This window comes from Triticum aestivum, chromosome 4B (genome assembly GCF_018294505.1).
Source record: "Triticum aestivum cultivar Chinese Spring chromosome 4B, IWGSC CS RefSeq v2.1, whole genome shotgun sequence".
Classification (NCBI taxonomy): Eukaryota; Viridiplantae; Streptophyta; class Magnoliopsida; order Poales; family Poaceae; genus Triticum; species Triticum aestivum.
Genome location: NC_057804.1, coordinates 618,792,632 through 618,818,031, shown reverse-complemented (window position 1 = coordinate 618,818,031; position 25,400 = coordinate 618,792,632). Strand labels below are relative to the sequence as shown.

General features: G+C 49.5%; 1 long non-coding RNA gene across 9 annotated transcripts; it reads right to left on the bottom strand.

Annotated features, from left to right (window-relative positions):
• Positions 1-1,723: 1,723 nt before the first annotated feature.
• On the bottom strand, positions 1,724-8,460 carry LOC123093628 (uncharacterized). Of its 9 annotated transcripts, none has more exons than XR_006445450.1 (7): positions 8,040-8,460; positions 5,289-7,774; positions 3,983-4,981; positions 3,542-3,754; positions 3,150-3,359; positions 2,721-2,766; positions 1,724-2,098 (listed from the first exon to the last, which is right to left on the bottom strand). It is a non-coding gene; the product is annotated as an uncharacterized lncRNA (long non-coding RNA). The 9 variants fall into 9 exon arrangements; XR_006445451.1 differs by having other exon boundaries at positions 1,724-2,093; XR_006445456.1 differs by lacking the exon at positions 3,542-3,754.
• Positions 8,461-25,400: the final 16,940 nt, after the last annotated feature.

Sequence of the window (25,400 nt, the reverse complement as noted above, 5' to 3'; positions counted from 1 at the left end):
TCTGAGCGGTCGAGCGGCGTGTTGGGATACAGAGCATTAAATAGCTGTGCGAGATTTGCGAGCGTCTGTAAATATGGAAAGGAGAAAATACACCTGAGCTATGGGCAAGTACGGAAACGGCGCCCGGCGGACGTGGACGGCAGGAAGTTGAGCCGTGGCTCAACTCGTCGGTTTCGTTGCTGATCCATGGATCAGGATATGTGCTTTTCGTTAACTCTGGCAACGGAGCAGTAAATGCGAGGATTTGGGGGCGGATGGTACTGGTCTCCTGGATTCTTCAATGGCGAGAGGGGTGAGCTTGCAGGACGGCGAATCTAGGAGGGCTGCATCCACTGGTGGGCATGGAGATCCTATGCAGCCAAATAAGGTAGCGTAAGAGCTCATTAGATTCGTCTGAGATTTTTGTTCGATTCTGGATCCCATGGTGTCGATCTGGAATTTCCTCATCTTGCTGCGCAGATCTATGGTGCTTGAGAAGGTTACTGATAGTTACGCCCAAATGGAGCCTCTCACGCCTAGAGCTTTCACGGTCAGATTTGTGTGCAGGGGGCGAAGGTGGGAGATCACAGGAGGATTCACTGCAGGCTTTCGAACAATTGATAGGCAAGATGGACCTTAGAGCTCCAGGATGGAGCTGCAGGTATGTCCATATAAATCTGAAGAAATTGGTGATGCAAATCTGAACAATCTCTGTTCATATGTGTGTGGTTGCTCATAATTATCAAGCTAGTGTACCGGTGGGATCTCAGATGAGTCTGGCACCTCATGTTTTGCAACGGAGACATTCTCTCTTACATTGTAATCATACAATTCATGGTGCAAATCTGAACAATCTGCGTTCATATGTGTGTGGTTGCTTGTAATAAAAAGACTACAGTAGAGGGATACACCAGATGGTTGTGAGTTGAATGATTCATTTTTCACATACTGTTGCGCCCCTGGAGAAATGATTACACCCTAAATTCTGAAATGCGAGAAAGAATGTTTGTATTGCAATGTGCAAATATGAAGATTTCCCAGTTCGTATGTATGTGATTGCTTGTAATTATGAGACAACATACTGGGTAATTTATCAGACATTGTAAAAAATTACTACTTGACAAGATCTTGACATTATGTGTCTGTGTTGGGGAAAGGCTGGGTGGAGAAAACAAGGTCTTGCCATTGTGAGTGCCCTGCTCTAACAAGGCTGGTGCTATCCAAAGACAATGGTTGATACATAGCAGAGCATCACGACCAGTACAATCACTAGCTGTGCCCTGATTTTGGACAGACAATGGACTGGCCATTGCACAAGCAGATACTCCCTCCTTTACTAAAACTAGTAGAAAGCCCGTGCGTTGCCACGAGCTTTTGAAATATATTTTTAAGTTATATATATGCATGTTAAATTTCACATGTATAGAAAAGATAGCCAGTAACAATCATGTAATAAGTGAAGTCCAAGTAACAATCATGTAATAAGTGAAGTCCACCTCACTTACGATATAAGTTGATTAAAAGGTAATTTGACAATGTATATATAGAGAGCGGTGATCTAACTAATAATCTCTTATAAATTAACATCTACTTGATACCCTTCAGATATTCTGCACGATATCAGAAATGTTGTCTTTAACTTTATTCACACGATATTTAAGCAAAGAATAATAAGAACTTCCTTAGCTCAAAACTACGCTGCAAGGGTAATATTGTAGTTAGCACGATATTTTTGAGAAAGGTCTCAAAATGTGCAACAAATAATACTCATCGTGCAAACTGGACAAACCAATTCATTACCATTCCATGAGAGCATACAATCAAAAACAAAATACCGGGACACATCTCTGCAATTTCCTAAATTGATATTATCTTGAATATAGTGATAACAATAACATATACTCACCACAAAGAGGCCTCACGACAGGGCAATCCTCTCACTATCTCCACACAATCATCGTTTCCATGGCGCCTTCCCTTTGCTCAACGTCGTCACCCGACCACTCCCCTCCTCTCCCTGCCACGATCACCCCCTCCTCTCCCCTCCACAGCGTCAACACTCCTCCTCTCCACACCACCGATGGAGCTTGTCTGCTCTTGTCCCCGCCGCCTCCCTTCCCTCGAAACAGAAATTTCCACGTGTTTACACAATGTGGATTAAATAATGTTTATAAACATAATGGTGTGTGATTTTTGTTCATATAACGACAAACTATTTCTCTCTCACTCCTTTCCTCTAGGGTGTGTCTCCTTAACCATCCTCTCCTTACAAGGAGGTGGCCCTTACAAGAAGACAAAATGACATCTTGTCCTCAACAACCCTCTCCTTACAAGGTAAACCTTAGAAGAAGAAAAACTAACGTCCTTCTCCCCATGACTCTTCCCCTCAACCTTCACTCTCATCATGTGTCTAATCTCTCTTTCAAAATTGTATAGCGTGTGACAATAGTAGCAAGAAACGCAAACTGAACCATATTTAACCCCCCCTCCCAAGCACCGCTACTGAGGCGACTCTTCCCCTCAACCTTCACTCTCGTCATGTGGCTAATCTCTCTCTCAAAATTGTATAGCGTGTGTGACAATAGTGGCAAGAAACACAAACTGAATACATATTTACCCCCGCCACCGGCGCCACCACCCAGGCGACTTGGGGATAACCCTAGCTGCGCCGAATACTGATGGAATACAACGAGAAATGACCGCACACTAAATTTTTGATTTACAAATAATGAAAGACTCACTTAGTGCAATGTTTTTTTGGCTCCAGCGAAGGTAACAGTTTTGGGACTGCAAAGGAACATAAAGAATAATAAATGTCATGTATACCGGAGAAAAAGAAACTAAAACAAAGACCTGGTTAACTAAAATGACAGTAACCATAAACTTATTTCATTTCATTATGGTATGCACATTGCTACGGTGACTTGCGACATACAAATTTAAATATACCACATTCTTGGTACGGAATGGTAATCATGGTTACTCCTTGAACGACGTCACTCCATGGGCTCCTCACACAGTACACCACAAGCCATGGTCATATATATCTAACAGTAGAAATCACATCTTGCATGTCCAAGCGCAAACCCCATGATAGCATGGCCCCGCAAGAGCACACCTCAGCAATCTCTTCCATGTCTATGGAGACGAGGGAGAATCTGGACACGTACCTCCATCGCAAGTGCCTCTCTGCCCCTCCCTGTGTCACCCTTCATTACCTGTGTCTGCAGCGCCTAAATCAGACGATGGTGAGTCTAGTCTTGTTGTCCGCCCTACTTTCTATAGCTTTACTCTCCACCTTACTTCTCGCTCGTTTGCTTATGCAACCCTTAAGCTCAAAGGAATTCTTTAGGCTTTGGAATGTTCCAGGTCCATAACCCCTGCTCATATTCATTAGTATTCGATCATCAGATCCATGAACATCTAAATGAATATCAGAATACTTAATTCTTTTTTAAGCTAACTACTTAATTTTGTATTGCTTAATATTTCTGATGAGTAGATATGTTTCATAAGTAGACTAATTCAGATATAAAGTTTTTTTAGGGGAGCACAAACTTACTTTTGCCACATCATCTATTTCGAGCAGAAGAGAAATACTGTATGCAATTTAATGTGATCAAAGCATTGATATAGGTCACCACTATAGTACACCTCAGGAACCAACCAAGATGTCAAATAATCTCATTTAGCTGATTGCTTATACACAAGAATCTCTAGGGAATCACTTGTTTGTATCACTTGATGTCAACTAATCTCTTTTGAGTGCAAGTCTCTGCACAGAAATACAAATTGTAGAAGACAATCTTTCATAAAGGAATATAATATAATACGCAAATGCTTGTCACATGAGGGGACAAGGAGATGTATGGAACAGACTGCTTGAGCACCTTGTATAGAAGGGAGTTCCCTCAAAAGAATCGAATCTAAATCTGCCAAGTCCTAACGTTCATAGAAACAATCATAATGGTTGTGTGCTAGAAGATATAGAGTATAGTTATACCTTGAAATGAATATGCCGTCCACAGGTTTTGCAACAAGAGACCTATAAAGGAGCGCAGTGGCGGAGCTTCGTTGGGGCAAAGGCATGCCGTGGCCCGCCCACCGTTGTGGCCAACACACGTAGGTAGCAAGCCTGGCAAGCTTAAGCTAGCTGATGGATGTATTCTGAGCATGAAGCACACGTAAACAACACTCAGATTAGATGATGCCAGGTGCGTGTTAAAAATGCATGTTAGTATTATAGACGTATATTTATATGCTTGTAATATGTCATCTACACATGATTTTTGTACTCTCATTTGGGTAGGCCCGCCCAGTTTTTTGGTCTTAGCTCCGCCACTGAAGGAGCACATCAGTTTTGCAGATAAAAGAGGCATTCATCATAACAGAACACATTGATTCAAACACAAAATCAGTATATCTTTGCTGTAGCTATTTTATCATTGCAAATAACAAAGTATAGCTTTCTTGATAAATGCATGAAGATTGAAAAGGAACTGCTGAAAGTCATCCTGCTTTAAATTAAATTATAAAGAGCTGCGTGAGATATCTTTTGGTGGGATCAGACAAGGAACATATTAATAGTCCAAATAAAGGTAAGAAAGATGCAGGCTACCTTCAAATGTTCCGAGAAAACTTGCATAAAAAAGAGCCACGTGCTGCAAGCCTCTGTAGTATACTGCTCACCTTGTTGTAAGAGTAAATTTGTAAGAAATATAGTCCCATTTATTTTATTGGCCCTATTATGTTGCCAACACACATTCTGATATTTGAACCGGCAAGAATCGCTTTGCTATACAATACTCACTTGTTCATGCAACTACGCCTGACTTTAATATGACAATCATTCCAATCTTTTTACATAATGGTTTAGACAAACTTCCCCATTTGTGATAATTTGGGAGAAATTTGTTGAATCTCCCAAAAAAGACCAAACACCAATGAAGATAAATTAGGCTGCAGTCATTAAACTCCAACTACGAATGCAATAGGACCAGACCTGCAAAACACACAACACTCATCATCACTTTATCTCACCATGGATAAATCCTATGACTGAATTATATATAAACTTAAATCCCATTAACAACAGTCAGCATAACCTTGATCGCCATGTATGAGTTAGCCCGATGCAGAGAATATCAATAACGGAATTAAGAAAGACAAATGAATAAACCAAGCTTGGGCTACACCACTAACATCATCATCTAAACTTGATTCGCACATCAATATCTTAAACTTATAAGAGACAAAAATGCAGGTAAAGGAAACAGTTTCATGTATAAACAGGGAGTGGTGAAATGAACCTTTAGCACAAGCTCATGTAGAAACAATTTCATGTTACACACCCTCAATGTTCTGGCAATTCGTAAATGGCCCAATGCCTGCTTGTCCTCTCACATGCCACCGCATCCATACAAAGAGCAGTGATATACATGCGACATTATGTCGTCTGATATTTCTACAATACCAGCAACACAAGCATCCATGCCCATAGGCCATGGTTATCCCAATAGATGAAAGATCAAGTAAAGAATCAAGTGAATCTGCTAGCCGCATTGAGTCGTACAACCATCAGGGTAAAAGTATAGTACACAAGGCATTACCGAGCATCGAATTGCAAAGCTATCCAGGAGCTCGCCTAGTCTGAAATCAACTGAGGTGACCTCGTGGTAGCCTGGTAGGCCTAGTCTGAAAGGACAACCAAGGGTTGGCAGTATATATACTCATCTAAATCTCGAAAATACATGAACAAATTCATAAACATCATTATATGTGACAATAAAATTATCCAGTGACAAAATAATGCCAATGTAAATACTGAAAAGAAATGTTCATCATAGCTGTACGAGTTATATTTTCCTATAAAGAGAAATAAATATGCAGCACTTGGTCGTCAGTGGCAGTATTAAGGGCCAACAGAATATGCAAGAACATAAACGATAATGCAGCATCTCGCAAATAAAAAATGATAATGCGGCAATAAAAGTCCATAGTAGAATAAAGCAGATAACTTGGACGTCCGGAGCCAGTCAAATAAATAAGTCGACGTCCACTTTTCAAATAAAAATGACTTTTGACCTTTTTTTTTTCTAATTTTTCAGATTCCATGAGTTGTATCTTGAATCTCTTGCATCAATCAAGGGTTCAAATTGTCAAGTTTTAGCTGTGAGTGTAGGAAAGAACCATAATCAAACGGGGTGGCTCATCCTCTTAAAATCCATAGGAATTCTAGAGAACAAAGCAGGTACCTGATTCTGAAGGTGTGTATGAATCTTAGAAACTTTTCAAGTTTGTGTCCTTGGAGATGGTTGTTGGTATGGTACACTATCAGGCCATCCAAGTTCATTACCTTCAGAATCCCCTTTTGAGTCACATCTGCAAGTGTTGGATGCCATGATAAAAGCAGTGACATTCCATGGTACATGCCAGCGGAAAATCGTGTCGGACGGTGCTCGTCGAAGATGACAACGAAGCAGCCGTGCCGCCAACCCTCGATCATCTTCTTGCGGAGTCGGGAACAACCATGACTGCCCATGATGAATAATTGTTTTCTGACGTGAAGTCAACCATGAAAAGTTGGTAGTGCAGGAACTATGTTGAATCTATTTTCAAGTGTCTTACTTCTATAATATACAAGCACCAATTTATCTGCAAAGTTTGCAAATAGACATTTACAAGAAACATGGTAATATTATTATTAATATATCAAGCTTAAATCAAAACTTCACATAGAATAGACAGTTTCCAGAAAATAGTGATGCATTGACTATTTGTTGAACGTGCATTAAATCATAATGTATATTCAAGTGTCGATAACATCAGGACATAACTTTGATTTACTGAAAGCTTAAGGCAAGTGGCATACTTTTAAAAATAAAAATACTAATACCATGCCATTTTAGATGCAGGTAGTTTTATGCATCAGTACAAACACTCCAGAACAAAACTCAACAGAATCTGTTTTAGAAACAAAACTCCAAAACACCCCATGTAGTAAAATAAGTTGGCTAAGTAAAAAGAGAGCAAAATTTTGACATGCCTGACATTGACAATGCTATGAAATATCACGACACTATCAGCATTATCAATTCTCTTGCTAGAAACGTTACCTTCACCCAGGGATAGTACTAATTTAGGCTACAAACATGGTTACAGGCTTCTAGGTTAGTGCACAGCAGGAGGAAAACAAACATAGACCTGAATGACGCAGCAGGAGGAAAACATAGTTATGAACAAGCAACTGCAGCCTATAGATGTAAATGAACTTGATAATTGTTCCCTGCTCCAGCAGAAATATAACTACAATTACTAAACTTGACATGAGAATCAACACACCTGCAGGGGCATGTAGTCAGCACACATATATGTTTGATTCATGCAAGTAAAACATGTGAAATTCCATTATAGGTGTCAGGGGAATGGATTTACTCTAGAAAATTGCGAGGAATTAATCAGCATGTCAAAAGAGAATTAGAGGAGTAAATCACAAAGCTTGTTTCAGCCATTGGAGGAAGAAGTCAGTTACTTATCATCAAAGAAGCATGTCCAACGCACGGCCTGCGGTATGTATGCCTGGAGAGCATGTCGTAGCTGTGCACCAACTGCTACCTGGAAGTGGAGGCGCCGATGTTGCCCCCCGTGGCCTCCACCTCCCGCACGATATGCAAGTGGCCCTGGTGCCCCGTGTCCTTGAATGCCAACTTCTACAGCAGGTGCGTCACGCCGGAAGACTCCGTCAACTCGTTGACCAAGCCCGACGCTGCGAACACTCCCACGAATGCCGATGGACCTAGAAAGCCACCACAAGGAGCGTTAGCGAAGAGCGACAACGCCGTAGTAGACGATGGAAGAAAATAGTAGCAAAATATTACATAGTTGATTCTTCACATAGTTCATAGAAGAAAATACCTTTTTAACAGATTTTAACAAAAAATTACATCAGTACATCTACATCACAGGAATAATTACATCTAAATCACAAGAACAAGGTAGCAATCAGTGGCATGGACTTATAAAAAAGCTTGTGAATTGTCAAAAAACAGAGGAGAAATTACCTGAAGAAACTTGCTGTGGCAACAGTACTGGCTGTGGATGGATCTTTTGGGGGCTTCAGGAGGCAGCCAGGCAGGACAATCGGAGCTGGGGCATCAGGACAATCGCCACTCCCTTCCTCCCTTCCTCTCTCGCTAACTGGCTACGCACGCGCCGGTGCGCCGCTCCTCGCTGCCCGCACGCAACGCGACCACGCCCTGCCCTGCCCTGGGGTTCCGCAAGGCGGCGGCGGCGCCGTCCCACGGGTAGGGCGCCTCGGAGGTCGGTGGAGGCGGAAGATGGTGGAGGCGGAAGACGGAGCGGCGGCCCGCTCCTCTCGGACCTCGACGTCAGCGTGTGTGGTCCGCCCGAAGGCGGCGGCGTATGGAACCCTAGCCCAGGGTTGGGACCCGAGAGGAAGAGATGGAGGGGAAGGGGCACGGGTGGGTGGGTGGGGATACGAGGGGGCCTTGCTGGCCTTGCTCCCGGTCGCTCGTTGGTTAAACTTCGTAGATTTTTTTTACATCCGTTTTTCTATCGATCGACCGGAGTTTTGCACCCTGGGAGCATCGTGAACTCAATTTTTTTTTCTTGCAGCTGGTCGGTTCGGGGGGAATCGAGGGGAGGTCGGAGGTGTGAGGGAGGACGAAAAAAACTCAGAAAAGGTGGGACGAAAATTAACCGGCGGAGACTACCAATTGCTCCATGAGGAGTAGAGATATAAGACCTTTTAGAGATTCCTATACGAACTACATACGGAGCAAAATGAATGGATTTTCACTCTAAAATATATCTATATACATCCGTATGTAGTCCGTATTGAAATCTCTAAAAAGCCTTATATTTAGAAATGAAAGGAGTAGATGTGTACAACATGGACTTGGTGAATCAGCTGAGACAAAACAATGTGAATATTGCCAAGGTATACAACATCATAGGTATTTTTTTTTTGGTCAATGGAGAATGTTCCTTTCACAAAGCGAGCTCTCAATGGAGAATTTTCCCATCAGCGGGGTTTCCCTGCCTTGGATCCTCACTGCCATGGGTAGGAGTAGACGTGTAATTGTTAGGCTGCAAGGTTTGTACTAATATTGTTTGTGCAGCGAGAATAGTTATTTGTAGATGGTAGAAGAATAAATGTTGACAATCATTGATTGAACGTGTGTAGTAGGAAAGATGATGCACTTGGGCTGTTCGTCATTATGTTGGGGGTCCATTTTGGTTTACTATGCTAATTTACCGTTGCCCTGTATCTAATTTCTCTTTAGAATAAAGAACATGGTCTCCGATCAAGAATGCTGCAGAGTGTTAAAAGGAAACTTTTGCAGGATGAGCATTGGAGTTGCTGCCCCAAGGACACCATGCCTGTCGCGTGTAAGTGCCCTTGAGAATTGAGAAGCAGTTGAGTGTGTTCAAAACAATCCAACCGATAAGGTAATCGTGGCGATGCTTGGGACATGTTTTGACCCTCTGGGAGAGGCGTATGCTTTTTATAACCTTTATTCATGGAAGAAGGGTTTTGGTATCAGACATGGAAGGAGCTAGTCTGCGATGATAATCCTCTAAGTTGGTCAACCGGTCAAATTGTTTTCCTGAATGTCTTTATCTTGCCAGCACTGAGTATACTCTTCTTCTCTCACTGGGCTTAGTGGCTTGTTGTTTTGTCTTCTTTTTTCGTCATTCAGCTAAAAAATTATGCTCAAGCATTCTCTGTTGTTGGAAGGTAACATGCTGTAGCATAGTGGTTTTGTTGGCGTTCTTTAGACATACTATACACTTTTGTAGCCTAGTCTAATACGTTGTAGATTATTATTTGCTCACCTTTCGTTGTTGAATCCTTGAGAACATGCTCTAACTATCATTTAACATTCATGCTTGTTAATTCCAGTTTCTATATTAATCAATATCTCTTGATTATGTAGATGTAAGCCTGCATTGTTTAATCTCTCCTCTCTCTCTCTCTCATTGAGTTTTGTTATATGTGTAAATTGCAGGATAACATGTTCAAAGGTCACAAGAAAAAAACAATGAATCACTTCTCGGCCGATGTGTTTAGTCTTTCCCTTTGTGTTTTTTGTGATTTTGGAACTGTTGGGATCAAGCACTTCTCAGCTCATAATTGTGGGCTTTTTTCAAGAACACAACCGCAGGCCTATATTTTTGTGATTTTAGAACTGACCAGAGGAGTTTTGAATTAGCTTTTAAATTCAGTTTGGAAATACAATTGGCATGAATATAGATTTTTATTGGTAAATTTCAGAGATGCACTATCAGTTCAACATTTTATGAACTCGGAACTGGCCGCAACAATTTTTATTCAGCTCATAGTTTTCTACATTGAAATGACAATGTTTATGACCAAGAAAGAATAGTTGATTCAACATTTTGGATATTTTCTTTGCACCGCAGTTTACGTATGATCTTGTTGTGCCAAATTGCATTCAGTTTTCCCTCTCCTGCCGCTTGTCAACAGTTACACCCTTGTGTCCAACAAAAGACTAAACACATCAGCCGCTGAATGGAGCAACGAGAACAGAGGAGAAAGCAATTGCTCCAGTGACCAGGTTTAGCAAATAGTCCAGTGAACAGAGTAGTAGTTGATCACCGTGGTGATTCGATCTCTCTGCAGGCCAGCTTTGCCAGAAACTTGAAGAAGAAGACTTGACAGTTGGCACGTGGAGACCAGTCTTAAATGTCACGGCCCAGTAGGAGAAAGGAGCGGCCTAGGACATAAGTCAAAATCTGTGCCGGGTGGGATTTAACGGCGGATGCAGCATTAACTGCATCGCAGTTGTGGGCCAAGCCTTCTCCTTTACAGGAAATACTATAGATTATACATCCGGAGATACACAGCCTGTAACGCATCTTGACGAGAGCGGACAACGTATATATCACGTGCATGTGTGCTCGTGTGCAGATAAGCACTTTCGCTTGTTGAAATCTCTATAAAAACCTATATTTAGGAACGGAGGAAGTATTAGGCTTGGTGCTGAAGAGCCGGACGCCCAACTATAATTCAGCGAGATGTTTGTAGAAGAAGGCAGCTTGGCAGGTGGGAGGCTTTGGAAACGACATCCCAGGTGTTAAAGGAATAAGCCCAGAACGACAGTCCATGGCTAGATGCGCCAAATGATGATTGATGGAAGGGTCTGCCTGTGGTTAAAGACACGCGGGTTATGCTCATTCCAAATTTCCCATGTGAGTAACATTGCAAGGGATGCCATCGCCTTACGCTTACGCTTAGAGATATCATGATGTATGAGGGAGTCCAACATCGGCGAAGTCGTTCCAAGAGGCCGTGTCAAACACGTGAGGTCCAAATCAATCCTTCCTAAATCCGGATGAGGTAGCAGCGTAGAAAGGTCATGTGTGCCGCCGTCTATGGGGTGCAGCTACAAAGAGGGCATTGGCTGCAGTTGGGCCAGCGGTGCTTGGCGAGGCGGTCCGATGTCGGAAAGGTGAACTCTTGAGCCAGGCAAAGATCTTGCATTTTGGGAAGGGGAGGGGGCAAAATTTCCAAATGTTATACTTCATGCTGGACGAAACCATAGAACTGAGCCCTGTAAGTCGAGGTGCGGAATAGGTTCCGGAGGGGGACATCTTTCAAGTGATGGAGTCAAGTTGTTGATCGAAGAGGTAAATATTAGACGTGCAGCTCCACTGGAAGGTGAACTCTTGTAATTGTTGCATGGAAAGGCCATTGAAAGTGTCAAGTTGATCCGCCCAACTACTATTGTGTAGAGCCTCGTGAACGTTCCAAAACTTCTTCTTGGAGATAGCACAATAGTGGGCGCCATAAGTTTTGGCCTTGGGCCATCTGCCCACGGGGAGTCCCAAAAGCTTGACTTGTGACCGTTTCAAATGGTATGTTTGGTTAGGACTTGAGAGCAAGTACAATAGTCCTACTCAGCACGAAGCGATTCCACCTCAGCAGAGTTGAGGAAGAGTAAAGACAAGAGAGAGAACAAAGTGATCGCTTTTCGTCAATTGCTCGGCTGCAGCACAAGGCACAAGGAAGTTTTGTCCGCTTGTAGCCTGAAGCTAGCGCTAGTGCGGCTGCTCCCATTTCCCCGTGTTCAACCATCCAATCAACTGCGTTTTCTTTTCTCCCCTTGCATGTAAACGTTAATTACTCTAGTCATCAAGTAGCTCGTATAGGGCCATCCTTATTGCACGAGACTTCTTTTACAGAAGCTATTGCTGAAATGACACCGATATAGAACCAGAGCGGGCGATTCTATTAGCCATGCTTTGAAAAAGGTACATATCATCGTCAGCCCAGTGGAAGCGGTGCCGAGGAAGATGTGCCGACGGCCTTCTGCTACTCGACCATATGGGTCTGGTTGCCAGGCATGGTGGCGGCGAAGAACGCAGGCGAGCTGGGGGATTGAGAGTCGGGGGGTGGCGGCGAGTTCGGTAGAGCTGACGAGAGATTGGGTAAAACGTAAAGGATGAACCCTCTCTCCAGGACTTCCCCTTATATGGCACGAGAGTAGCAACCATTACTCAATTCGAGACACACATCTCTGGATCATGCCGAACATGTCTCCCTGCTGGAGGAGTGATTTTTGGGAAGTGGATCAGAGGATTACCCAAGCGAAATCAACGCCACTCTCCAAACGTGCAGCGATTCACACCAGTCAAAGTGGGCTGCACGCGGGAATCCAGAAATTCGTCTGCAGCAACGTCCTGTCAAATTCCACTAACTCCGCAAAAGATACGGGTGTGATCCGCTCACAGCAGGTCATTAATAGGTTTGGTTCCAGTCGGTTTAGACATAAATCCGATTGAAGAAAAATCGAGTCAAGCAAACCGTGCAAATCGCGCGAGTAAAATCCCCAGTGTCTTTCACTTGGTACAAAATAATTTTGTAATTCTAGGTGCTAATGATTCATCTTTGCAAGATTGACAGATGATTCGGCGACACCATGGATAAGGGGAGAAATTGATATCCTCCAAAATCGTAAGCTTGGATCCAAAACGGATGAATGACTAGTGTTCCTCGGGAATATTGATTGGTTTTTATCTCCAAGAAAATTATACCAAACCCCACAGGCATCATCCGGATTTCATGATACACCCACAGTCAGGTCTCTAGTCAGCCCCATTCAAGAGATGATTCAGCATCACCCAATCTTTCCTTAACTTTTTCCTATAAACTTGTGTTTCCTTAACTTCCTCCTATAAACTTGTGCCACTGGTTTCCATCTCTTTGGAGTCCATCAAGGTCTCTTTCCGACGAAATCTGTGGCTCCTTGAATCCAATGAACATTCGGAATTTTATATTCATTTGAAGGTTCAATCGGAATCTATTTCTGAAGGGTTCATTTGATTTTCGTTTCAAGACCCTTATGCACTCGGGGGTTGATCACAAGTTTATCTTCCACTAGGTAAGCCCGTGACGACATAAGGCCTAGCTAAGGCCATCAATGTAGGGGGTGGCTTATCGAGAGAGATTCCTTTAGTGGGGTGGTTCCACTATTGGGCGATATATTGCCGATTGGTTTGTATTCACTAGGATCAACGGCGAACAACCAGACGCATCAATGCAGACGATAGCCAAAGTGCGCCATCACGTATTAAAGCTTGACATTACCACTGCTGCCATCGATGATTATGAGTGTCTATTACCACCAGTACCGGACACAAATTAGTACATACTAGCAAAATGGTCTGTGCATTTTTACGGGAGAAAAAAAAATCTTTATCTCCGATGGCCATGACCATATTTTCTCGCATCACCGAGATACTCTATCACTCTCATTTTCATGAAATCGTGAATTTTTTCTTAAAATCATGAACATTTTTTAAACTCATGAACATATTTGAAATCATGAACATTTTTCAAATCCGTGCATATTTTTTTCATATTTTGAATATTTTCTAAAATCATCATTTTTAATTCATGAACATTTTATACTGTTTGCAAACATTTTTTCTAAAATTTTGAACATTTCAAAAACATTTCTCTTAAATAGGTGAACATTTCTAGAGTCGACGAACATTTTTTGGTTTTTTGATTTAACGATCATTTTTTGAATCAGTTAACATTTTATGAATCAATAAACTATTTTGTAAGTCACGAACAACTTGTAAATTTTTAGGATATTTTTCAATTCATGAACATTTTTTGAACAGGCGAAATTTTGTTCAATTTCATTAACATTTTTTAATACACGAACTTTTTTAGAAAACCATGAACATTTTTTGATATCCTGAACATTTGTTTTCAAAACTGCGAACATTTTTTTGACTATGATATTTTTTTTAAGTCGCGAACATTTTCTAAATCCACAGACATTTATGAAATATTAAACTTTTATTTCAAATTCTCATTTTTAAAAATTTTGGAACTTTTTTGAAGTCGCAAGTTAATTAAAGTAGAAAAAACAAAAAAGGAAAAGACAAATGAAAAATACAAAACGAAATTTGAAAAACAGGCCGCCCAGACATGGACAGGCCCAAATAGGCCTGCTGTGTCTTCTCCCAGCGTGCAAAGCCCAATATAGATGATTCCTAATGCATGGGCTGGCCCAGATGAGGAATCCCCTATGAGAAATGTTTTTTTGTCACTTATAGATGACATCAATGGGTAATATTTTACAATTTTGAGGGCAATTTTTATGATGTACGGCTAGAAGCAATAGTTGCTCTATTATTAAGGATAGATTAAGATACTATGTAACGAAGCTAGCTTAGGGGCTTAGGGGTACGACATACTCTATATAAGAGTATCTATAGTTACGGGCCTCAAATCCACCTCAAACGTCTGGGCAAACGGACCGGCCACTGACCAGTCAGAAAAAACTAACCCAGACGGACTCCTTAAACAGGCCTCAAATGCCCGGCCTGACTGGCACCCCTCATATCCAGCCAAATATGAGGCGCCCGCACGCGTCCGGGCGCGTCCGCCACGTCCGACTGCGTGGGTTCCCACAGGAAAATAATCCGAAACCCAGCGATCTGAAGCTCGTCTCTTTCGTCTGACTAATGGCACCGCGTAGTGCCTAGCCCAGCTATTTAAGCCGACCGCCGGCACCGAAACCCTACCCGCCCACATTTTCCCCCTCCCATCGTCGCCGTCGCCGCTTTCCACTCCCCGTCTGCCACCACTAGTAGCCATGCGCCCACGCTGTCGGGTAAGGAGCTACCATATCTAACGCCGGAGCGCTGGCTGCAACTCCTTCAGCAGATCTGGGCAAGGTGCGAAGCCCGGATCGCCGCGGGGCTACCTCCGGATGCAGTGGATCCGGAGGAGGACTTGGAGGAGGAGGTTGAGGAGGACTGGAAGAGGACAAGGAGGTTGAGGACGAGCCGGAGGAGGATGTGGGGACAATGGGGACGCGGATCTGCAGGCGAAGCAGCATGCCATCCTCGATTCCCTCCTCTCGGAGTCGGCTGCGGAGGCTAGACACCGTCGTCGGCAGGAGATGGAGGCAGAGCACGCGGTGGAGGAGGAGATACTCGCGGACATGAATGAGGCCGAGGAGGAGGAGCCGGAGCCTCCTACGGGCCCGTCCACCCAGCGCCCGACACCAACGTCGTGGACATCTCCGACGACGTATCATAGTTAGGATGTCGTAGTACATAGGTTTATTTTGCATGGTTTGTATGAATCTAGGGGATGAAATATGAGAGACTCAGATGCAAAGGTGCAAATTGGAAGCGTGACAGGTCGCTGTCGCGGACGCGCCCGGTCGCGTTCGCGGGCGTTTGAGAGGTCGGATTTGCCAAGTCTGATTGTAGAACTACGGGTTCAGAACTTTTCTAATCTCGTAATCATATGCAAGAACAAATCTGAGAGAGACATGGCTAGGGATTTACCTCCACTTCGAGGGGTCTGAACTTCTATATGATCTTGTGTCCCCCATTGTCTCTTGGTAGATCAAGCTGCATACAAACACCCTTGTTATTGTCGGATTTAGCACCGCAACCGGTCCCTGTATCTTAACTCATATTTGAGGAGTAAAAAAAATGCGGTTTCTAGACAAACTCTTAAATTTAACTCACTAAAAAGGACAAATTTAAACATCGATAGCCCAATTTGAAACTACATTGCATAACAGATGTAACCATAGATATCACAATTAGGTTCAAACTATATTGCATAACACAAATTTAAACTAGTCGATTAAATGAAATAACAAAAATAGTAAAAAACAACAACAATTCGGATTTGGAGTCTATTTCGGCCATGATCTTCTCCCAATTCACATTGCCGGGATAGAGTCGGAGTAAGGGTCGTTAGAAGAAAGCTCGACCACTTCCGGTCCCCATCCGGATGGCCTGACCTCGTCCTCATCGTCACCCCCTTCGTGTACAGCTCGAGCCACCGCCGCTCCTCGGTGACGAGCTCCGAGTACATCCTGCGAAACTCGGCCATATACTCTTCATCGGCGCCCGCCGTCTTGAGTCGCTCGAAGGCCTCTCGGTTCTACCGCACCTCTTGGAGGGAGACCACTCAGTGATCGATGTCGACCACCGCCAAGATCTCGCAGTAACAAAGAACACCAAAAATGATAAAAAATGCATTCAGGTCCATCGGGCACCTAGCGACGACTACAAGCAATAGAGCGAGCTGAAGCGTGCCGCCTTCATCGCCCCCTCCTTCATCGGAGGCTTTACGAGATCAGTATATATATCCATGCGTTGAAACAAAAAACCTCTCTGCGGCGGACCCAGTCAGGAAAGTTTCGAGGAAGCAGGAGCATGCATGTAGCTGATGGCGCATCTCTCTCTGGCGGTGTCTACTGGACCTGGAATAGATTCCTTTCCTCTCCCGTACGTGCAGTCGCTTCACGCTATGTAGTAGTAGTACTTGCTGTCGCTGCAGATCTCGAGTTTGGAAGTTGAAAGGCGGTGTCCACGCTGCACGGAACCCAGCTACCCGTCTGAAGAGAGAACATTAGAGCAACTCCAATGGGGTGATCCATTTCGTCCGCCGCCATCCGTTTGGGTCAGCGCGGACAGAAAAGGCGGCCCAACGCGCCGACCCAAACGGACACGTGTCCGCTTGGCGTCCGCATGATGACCATTTCCGGCCCATTTTTGAGCCGGATTTGTGTCGGCACGGACATGAGACGGACGCGCGCGCGCCTACTCTTCTCCCCGGGCCCGCGGTCGGTTGCAGCCACCATCATTTCTCCCCATTTCCCCCCAAAAACACTCCCGTCCGCGCGCGCTCCCGCCCCAACCAGCCATGGACGATGCCATCGACCTCGACGCCGCCGCCGGCCTCACCCCCCTTGCCTCGTCCGACACCGCCGCCCCTTCCGGGAAAGGCAAGCCTCGTGCCCGCACAAGACGGTCGCAGGAACCAAGCCAAAGAAGGCGCTGATGTCCGAACGGCGGGCACGCGAGTCGGCCAAGAGGAAGGGCCGGAGGCAGGCCGCGGACGCGAGGGATGAGGCCGCCGCGCAGGCCGCCGCAGCAGGAGGTCACCAACGCCCGCGTCGCGGCAGCAACGAGGGAGGTGCTCTACATGCTAGGGTTAAACCCTAGCCAGCACGACCTCGTCCAAGCCGCCGTCGCTATGGCCAGCACCGGCTCGTCGGCGTTTCCTCGAATGGTGCTGCCCGACTCGCCCCGCACGTCGGCTTGCAACCCGATCCCCGGCTTCCACGTGTACGCGTAGGCCTCCCGCCTCTCCAGGGAGTGCTCGCCCGACGTGAGCGTGGTTGCGCCTTCCACGCCCGCGCCCGCGCCCATCGACCTCAGTGCCACCCCGGTGGCCGGTGGCTCGTCATCCGGCGGCTCGAGGAAACACGCCCGGCAAACGCCGACCGGCGTGCTCCCGGACGCCCGCAACCTGTTCGAGGAAATGTCGTCCGCCGTCGACGAGGACTACATGCAGAACCTCGTCTTCGAGGGGCGCCGAGCGTCAAGGCCCGCCCTGTGAGCGGCATCGGCATGCAAGACATGGTATGCTAGCAAGACGTGCGCCGAGCAAAAGCATTCAACCTTTTGTATTCGTGTCCACCGAGAGTTTCATGAGCGCAGGAAGTTTCCGCCTTACCAATTTGTGAGCACGCGCGGGTGGGTCTCCATTTTCAAGCGGTGGAGGGTGATCCAACAAGAGTGCAACAAGTTTTGCGTCACTCTTAAGAGCGTCAAGGCCCGCCCCGTGAGCGGCATCGGCATGCAAGACATGGTATGCTAGCAAGCCGCCCTCTTTTGTGTCATCAAGTTCATCCTTTGTGTGTTCATTTGCATATCACTTGCCCATATGCTTGCATGGAAAAATTTGTAGACATTTCAAGCTTTGGAGGCATTCAAGGTTCAACACAATGGCAAGTGCTTCAATCTCTCCCATTGCTATCGGGTCATCAAGGACGAGGAGAAGTTCAAGGCGCAATATGCCGCACTCAAGGCGGGTGGGGGGAAGAAAGCCGTGGAGGATGTTGGGGAGGGCGAGCCGGCACGGCCGCCGGGGAAGACCAACTCCAAGAAGGAGGACAAGCGAGATGCGGCCACCAACGCCTTGATCGCAAGCGTGGACGGCATGACGAATAAGAAGGACTCAAGGGAGGAGGAACGCCGGCATTTCAAGGCGGAGCAAATGGACGCTTTCATGGAGATCCAAAGGTGTCGGGGGTTAGGTACGACATATGCCAAAGGATGGCTTATCATGGTGGGAGCGAGTAGAACGTCGCCGGTGCCCGGAAGCGGGATGAGGCGAAGACATGCATGCCGGCGGATCTTACCCAGCTTCAGGGCTCTCCGAGGAGATAACACCCCTACTGCTGCTCTGCGGGGTCTCCGCATGGTCACTATGGCAAAGCGAATACAATGGTGCTCCTAGAGCTGTTTCTGGAGGTTGGAGAGGGCAAGGCTAGCTCTCCCCTTCCTGTGTGATCGGTCTAATGCTAAAAAGGCTATCCCGTTGCATGGGTGCCCCGGGGGGCTTATATAGGCCTGCCCCCCAGGGATACAATGGTAATCCGGCTGGGCGCGGGTCCCAGCCGTCTGTCTCTCAGGCCGCTGTCTTCTCCGCCGACTTCTGGGGCCCGCCAACTGGCGGGCCCCGCGGACAGGCCTGGTACTGTAGCGGTGCTTCTGATGAAGCTGGCTTGGTCACCGGGTCATGGCAACAGTGCCACCGTCTGGCGGGCGATCACTGTCGCCATTCCCCGTCTTGTCTGATTAATGGCGTGCGGGGCCCGTGGGAGGGGCCGGCCGACTCCAGGGGGCCGACTCCCACGGGGCCGTCTTCTTGGCGCTCTCGCTGCCTTCGGTACTCCCGCTGACAGGCGGTTCCGCCGTCCTCGGGCCGTACAAGTAGGCGTCGTGGGCACAGTGCGCCGCCCACTAAGGCTGAGGTCAGGGCCGGCATGGCAACAATGCCGCGCCGTGATGGAGATCTCCAGCGATACAGCGCACTGTAGCCATGCCAGCCCCTCATAGGCGGGGTAGAGACGGCCGCGCAATGACCGTACCCCGCCCCACCATCGTGGCGAAGGCAGGAGACGGTTGGAGTCGCGGGCCGACTCCCATAGTCGTCTTATCTTGATGTCGCCGGCCAAGAGTCGGCTTGTCACGAAACCGTCTCTGGGACTCAGCTGTGAGGGACAGTCGCCGCCGCCTCCCAGGAGGCGGCTCTTCATTGTGGGGTCTTTGAGGGGCGCAGTCGGCCCCGATGTTTCAAAAGGCTCTGGGGCTTGGGTTAGCCTACCCGTGGCCCATTACTCCGACAGTAGTCCCTGAAGCTGGTGAGGCGCCGCGGGAGACGCGCCGGGGAGCCTCAACAGTTTCATCTCTCCGGGGCGGAATCGCGGCCTCGCTCGCCGTCTTCCTCCAGGCCGACTAGCTGGAGTCGGACTCGCAGAAGGCCATCTTGCCTCTTAGAGGGTTTGAACGTCGCGGCGGGGTTCAGGCGGCGTGCCTGATAAGCTTCTGGGCAGCCGCCCGTTGTGGGCCCGTCGCGAGGCGCCACGGGGCAGGGTCAGTCTGCCCGCCCACGCGCACGATGGGACAGGGCCTCAAGCGGGGCCCGCCACTACCGTGCCTCGGCACGCGAGCGGATTTGCTGCGTTCGTGTGGACGGTTGGGTTTCCCACCCTGTAACTTCACGCAGTTACTGCGTGTGGTAGATCATGAGGGGCGTGGGGGCCGGGGCGCAGTTAATCCCACGCCCGCCCCGTCGGCCTCTCAGCCCTGTGAGCCTATAAGTAGGCGGAGGAAGGGAGCGGCGAAGCACGCGCGCCCATCTCCCTTGCTCCCCTGCTTCCTTCTTGCCTCTTCTCCCTCTCGTCGCCGCCGGACCGAGGTACGCCGCGCTTGCGACGATGAGCTCTTCCTCCGCCGCCGCGCCTGCTGCGTGCGCTCCGGCGTGTAGGACGGCTCAGAGGTGGACGACGACATCATCGAGTTCCTCCACAAGACGCGTCGCCTCCCTGGCGCGGACCTAGTGCGAGCCCGCGCCGCGCCGGAGGGGGAAATCTTGCCGGCGCCGGAGGAGGGCGAGCAGGTCGTATTCCACTCGCACCTCATGCGCGGCCTGGGGCTGCCGGCGAGCGGCTTCTTCCGCTCCTTCTTGGAGTTCCACGGGCTCCAGCCGCACCACCTCACCCCGAACACGGTGGTGCTGCTGGCTGCCTTCGCCACCTTGTGCGAAGGCTTCCTCGGTGTTCTCCCCACAATCGAACTATGGGGAGAGTTCTTCCAGTCGAAGCTCGGCACGCACGTCACCGGCGTGCCGGCCCAGTGCGGCGCTTTCATCGCAATGCGGAGGTCGGTGGCCGACAATCCGTTCCCCGCCATCCCGCTGATCAAGTCGGTGAAGATGTGGCAGCGTTCTTACTTCTATGTGAAGAACGTCGCCGCAGGCGGTGACTGGGTCAACCTGCTGCCTTTCGAAACCGGCGCACCGGCTGGGAGGCTCCCCAACTGGTCCCACCGGGTCAAAATGCTGACTCCCGCTGGTGCCGCCACCGTCGCGCGACTCCGAGTTCTGACGCAGTCGGAGGGCTTGACCGGGTCCGACTTGCTGGCCGCCTTCGTGGCGCGCCGAGTCCTCCCGCTTCAAGGTCGACCTCATCTGATCTGTCAGATGAGCGACCACCGGGATCCGAGTCGGCTCTGCTCCAAGGACATGCCCCACGCGGAGGTGGCGGACATGGTGAACTATATCTCAAACTGCAATCTCGCGGCGACTTGGCAGTTCGGCAAAGGGCCGTACTCACGTGCCAACCCTCCGCCTGTCGTAAGTCGTCCTTCTTCTTCTTTTGTCTTCTTTGCAGCCGAATTCGACTTCTAATCTTTTTGGTTTTTCCTTGAGTCAGAACCCCCTCATCCAGCCTTCAGTCGGCACCGCGGGCTCGGCCCGCCAGTTCGTCCCCGATCGAGCGGAGAGCGACATCAACGACCCGGACTTGGGGGCCGCGGCGATGGAGGCCGATGCTGAGGGAGGCGGAGGAGGAAGAGGAGGAGGCTTCAGGCCGTCGGCCACTTTTGCCGACTGGCCTGATGACGACGCCGAAGGGGAAGTCGCCCCACGCCATCAATCAAGGGCCGGCCAGCCGAGCACGAGTTCCGCCGCCGGCTTGGGTGGTCAGGGCGGCGCGAAGAGGCGCCGGGCCGGGCCGAGCTTTCTTGGCGGCGGGCCGAAGAAGCTAAAGGGGGCGGCCGCCACGACCCAGAGGGAGGAGGCGATCGCGAAAGCCAACCGCTTCCGTAAGGAAGTGAAGAAGCCACCGCTGGTCTCCGCGTAAGTGCCTCCGCCCTTGTCTTGTTTTGCTCTTGGTGGTCTATTGTCCAAATCTTTTACATGTTTTCTTCGTCTCAGGGCTCCGCTCACCTTCGAGAGGGTCGCTGCCGCCTCCATCATGGGGCGGCAGAGACCTCCGCCAGTACTCGGCGGATAGATCCCGCCGCCGACCTTCAGGAGGTGACGGAGCGGAATGCGCGGGAGAAGCGCGATGAGGATGAAGCCGCCCGTTTGGAGAAGGCGGAGGCCAAGAAGGCGGCTGCCTCCGCCCAGAGGAAGCTGGACGAGGCCGAAGCCGCCGTTGCAGCAAGGCGGCGAGCAGAGGAGGCCGCGCTCCTCCAGTCGGCGTTGCTCGTCATCCCGCTGAACTCCGCGCAGCCGCCCCGGAGTTCATGGGGCAGACTGGGGAAGCCGGCGGTGAGAACCCTGTCATGGAGAGGGAGAGCGGCGATGGCTCTATGTCGGACACAATCGTGCCGCCATCGCCGCCTTCGCCGCCGTCTGGGGGTGCGCAAGATAAACAGCCGGCAGGCCCGCCGGTGCCGCCGACTGAGGACGAGTCCGTGGCGAGGCTGCTCCTTCAAGTCGCCTCGCCAGTGCACCGCCGTCTCGAGAAGGCGACTTCGGCGCCACGCCCGCTGGAGACCGGCGCCGCCAGCTCGACCATCCCAGACGCCGAGGCGATGAGCGCCGCGCCCGTTGGGTGGGTGCGAGGAGGCGGCACGGGCCTGCTGAATCAGGCGCTTCTGGACGTCCAGGCGAAGCTACGAGCCGAAGGCGGCGCTATCCAGAGCTGCACCAAGGCGCATCTAGCGTCGCGCGTAGCCGTCCGGGTATGCTTCATTTTTGACTTTGCTTTCTTTGTTCTTCTCTGTGGGGGCGCGCCAGTGCATCGACTGGGTGTAGTCCCCGAGTTTCGGACCGGCTGCTGAGCAGGCGGCCCGGAACTCCTTCTGGCGAGTTCCGATACTTATCTTCGTCTAAAAATTCTTATTGCAGGAGTACCACAACCTCCGCGTCACTGCCTTCAACCGTAATGTTGAGGAGCTGAACAAGCGGACTGCCGATTTGTCAGAGAGTCGGAGTGAGTCTTCCTTCTTCTTTGCGTGGGCGCGCTGGCGCACCCGCGGGCTGTAGTCCCTGAGATTTGGGCCGACTGCTGCACAGTCGGGCTGGATCTTCTCAACGACTTTCTTGTTGATGACTTAATGTCTTTTCTTTTTTATTCTTCAGAGGCCAACGCCACTCTTCAGCAGCAGCTGGGCGAGGCCAACACCGCCTTGCGTGCCAAGGGGGATGAGTGCGGCAAGCTTGCCGCAGAGCGTGATCTGTTGACCGCGCAGCTGGCGGAGCAGAAGGAGTTGCTCAAGAAGGCGCAGGAGGAGGCAGAGAAGAAAGAGGCTGCGCTCCTGGCCGAGTTCAAGAGCGAGCGCTCCTCCTGGACCGACAAAGAGGCGCAGCTGACTTCCAGCTTTCATGAGATCGAGGACATCGTCGACGGTGAGTTCCTTTACTTTCTTTGAGCCGCCGACTATGGGTCGGGCGACTCCTGATTCTGACTTGCTTCTTTTTTGTCTTGGCAGACTTCTTCCCTGGCCACTCGCAGGCGGCCACTCAGGCCATCGAGGCAGACCACGAGGCACGGAGGGCAGATGGTGCGGCGATTGCTTCCAACGCCCCCCGGACCCTTGACGAGCAGCTTCTGAGCATTGAAGCTCGTCTGCGGCCGACCAATCGGATGCTGCGCCGACTTCAGCGTGCCGGCGCCCAGGCCATTGCCGTCCTGTGGCCGGACATGCCGGTTCTGCGCACTGCCAGTCGGACTGCCGACTGGCTGGAGGTCGCAACCGATCATCTTGAGGCTTGGAAGGGTTCCTCGGCCCGGGCTGGAGCGCGCCGGGCCTTGGAATTCGTCAAGGCGTGGTATCCAGGGCTGGACCTGAACCGTCTGGCCGCATTCCGGTCAGAGGCCCAGGCGAAGCTGGTGGCTGTGGAAGACGCCCTCGTCGCCCGCGCCGCGGCGATCGCCGACTATGCCGACACCAGCATCTTCGTCCCTGATCAGGCCGAAGATGGCAGGGAGGCGCCGCCGGAGTGGTTCGGGATGAACCCGGATTATGACGAGGACTCAGTGGAGGTGATTGCTTCCAGCACCGAGGAGGAAGGGGAGGCGGAGGACGAAGGCGAGACGGAGGCGCCAGAAGACGGGACGGGCGACCAGCCTCAGCTCGACCGCGCCTCCAGCAACGAGCCACGTCCGAAGAAGGCGGCTGCCGCCGGAGACGATCAAGCCGAGACTGCCCAACCGGTCGCCCCGGCGCCTGACACCGCTGTCTCCTCCGACCCTCCGAACCCGGATGCCGCCTCCTAGGCTGCCGTCTTTGCTTTCCCTTTATCTGCCTTAGTAGTCTTTGAAAAAACTTTGTTAATTCGAACAATTCCATCCGCGGGGTGTATCTTGAACTCCTACTTGAAGATTCGGCCAAGGGCCTATGTCATGTAAATATTTATCCGAGTTCTATCTTTTCTTGCTCATTGCTCTTTTGGCTTTTTCATGTGCTGCCTTCCCTTAGTTGCCGCCTTGCCATTCAGACAACCGCTCTGCGGACTGCCACTGGATCAAACACTTGGCTACTTTGGGAAGGCAAGTACTTGGCCATTTTAGAGTCTTTTTAACAAGTCGGATAGAAAGCGGTAAGTTGACTACTTACGAGTCGGCTTCACTTAGGAGAGGCTAGAAGAAAGCGGCAAGCCGACTATTCATGAGTCGGCTTTTGCTTGAGAGAGGCTGGAAGCCGTCTTAGGCTATGTTTGTGCTTTGGGTCCTTAGCCATTTTTCGTGTGGGCGCCCGTTCTTCCTTACTCCTGCCTACCAAACAGTCGCTCTGCGAGCTGCGGCTTCTGACAGGAGACGGCTTAGGCGCCACACACTACTTGTCTGACTGCGGGAAGCATTTCATAGCGCGAGGCGGCGAGTCCCCGGGCCGACTAGTCGAGCCCGGTGCCAAGCGGCATAACAAAGAGTAATGTACTCGAAGGCATAATTCTTATCATACAGATGACAAAAGGGGCAGTCCCCGAGCTCGTCTCGGGGGGCCCGAAGTCTTGGTACTTTAATACAAAGGGTAGCGTGATACATACTGCATCAACTGTAAAATCTTCGGAGAAGATTTGCATTCCATGGGCGCTCCGTCTCTCTGCCGGAATCGTCCCTCTTGCGTGCTCGGGCTTCTGAGCGTCGATCAGGTAGTAGGAGTCGTTTCCCAACACCTTGCTGATAATGAAGGGGCCTTCCCAAGGCGCCGACAGCTTGTGCTGGCCGGCTGTTCGCTGGATCAGCCGGAGCACAAGGTCGCCCTCTTGGAAAGATCTCGGCCTGACCTTCCTGTTGTAGTATCGGTGCAGGCTCTGCTGGTAGATGCTGGACCGGCTGAGTGCCAACAGCCGGCCCTCTTCCAGCAGATCGACACCATCTTGACGTGCTTCTTCTGCTTCTTCCTCGGTGTACATGGTGACTCGCGGAGAGTCGAACTCTATGTCCGTTGGGATGACGGCTTCAGCACCGTAGACGAGGAAGAAGGGTGTGAATCCGGTTGACTTGTTTGGAGTCGTGCGCAGACTCCAGAGGACGGCTGGCAACTCGTCAAGCCAACAGCCGGCCGAACGCTCCAGTGGTTCG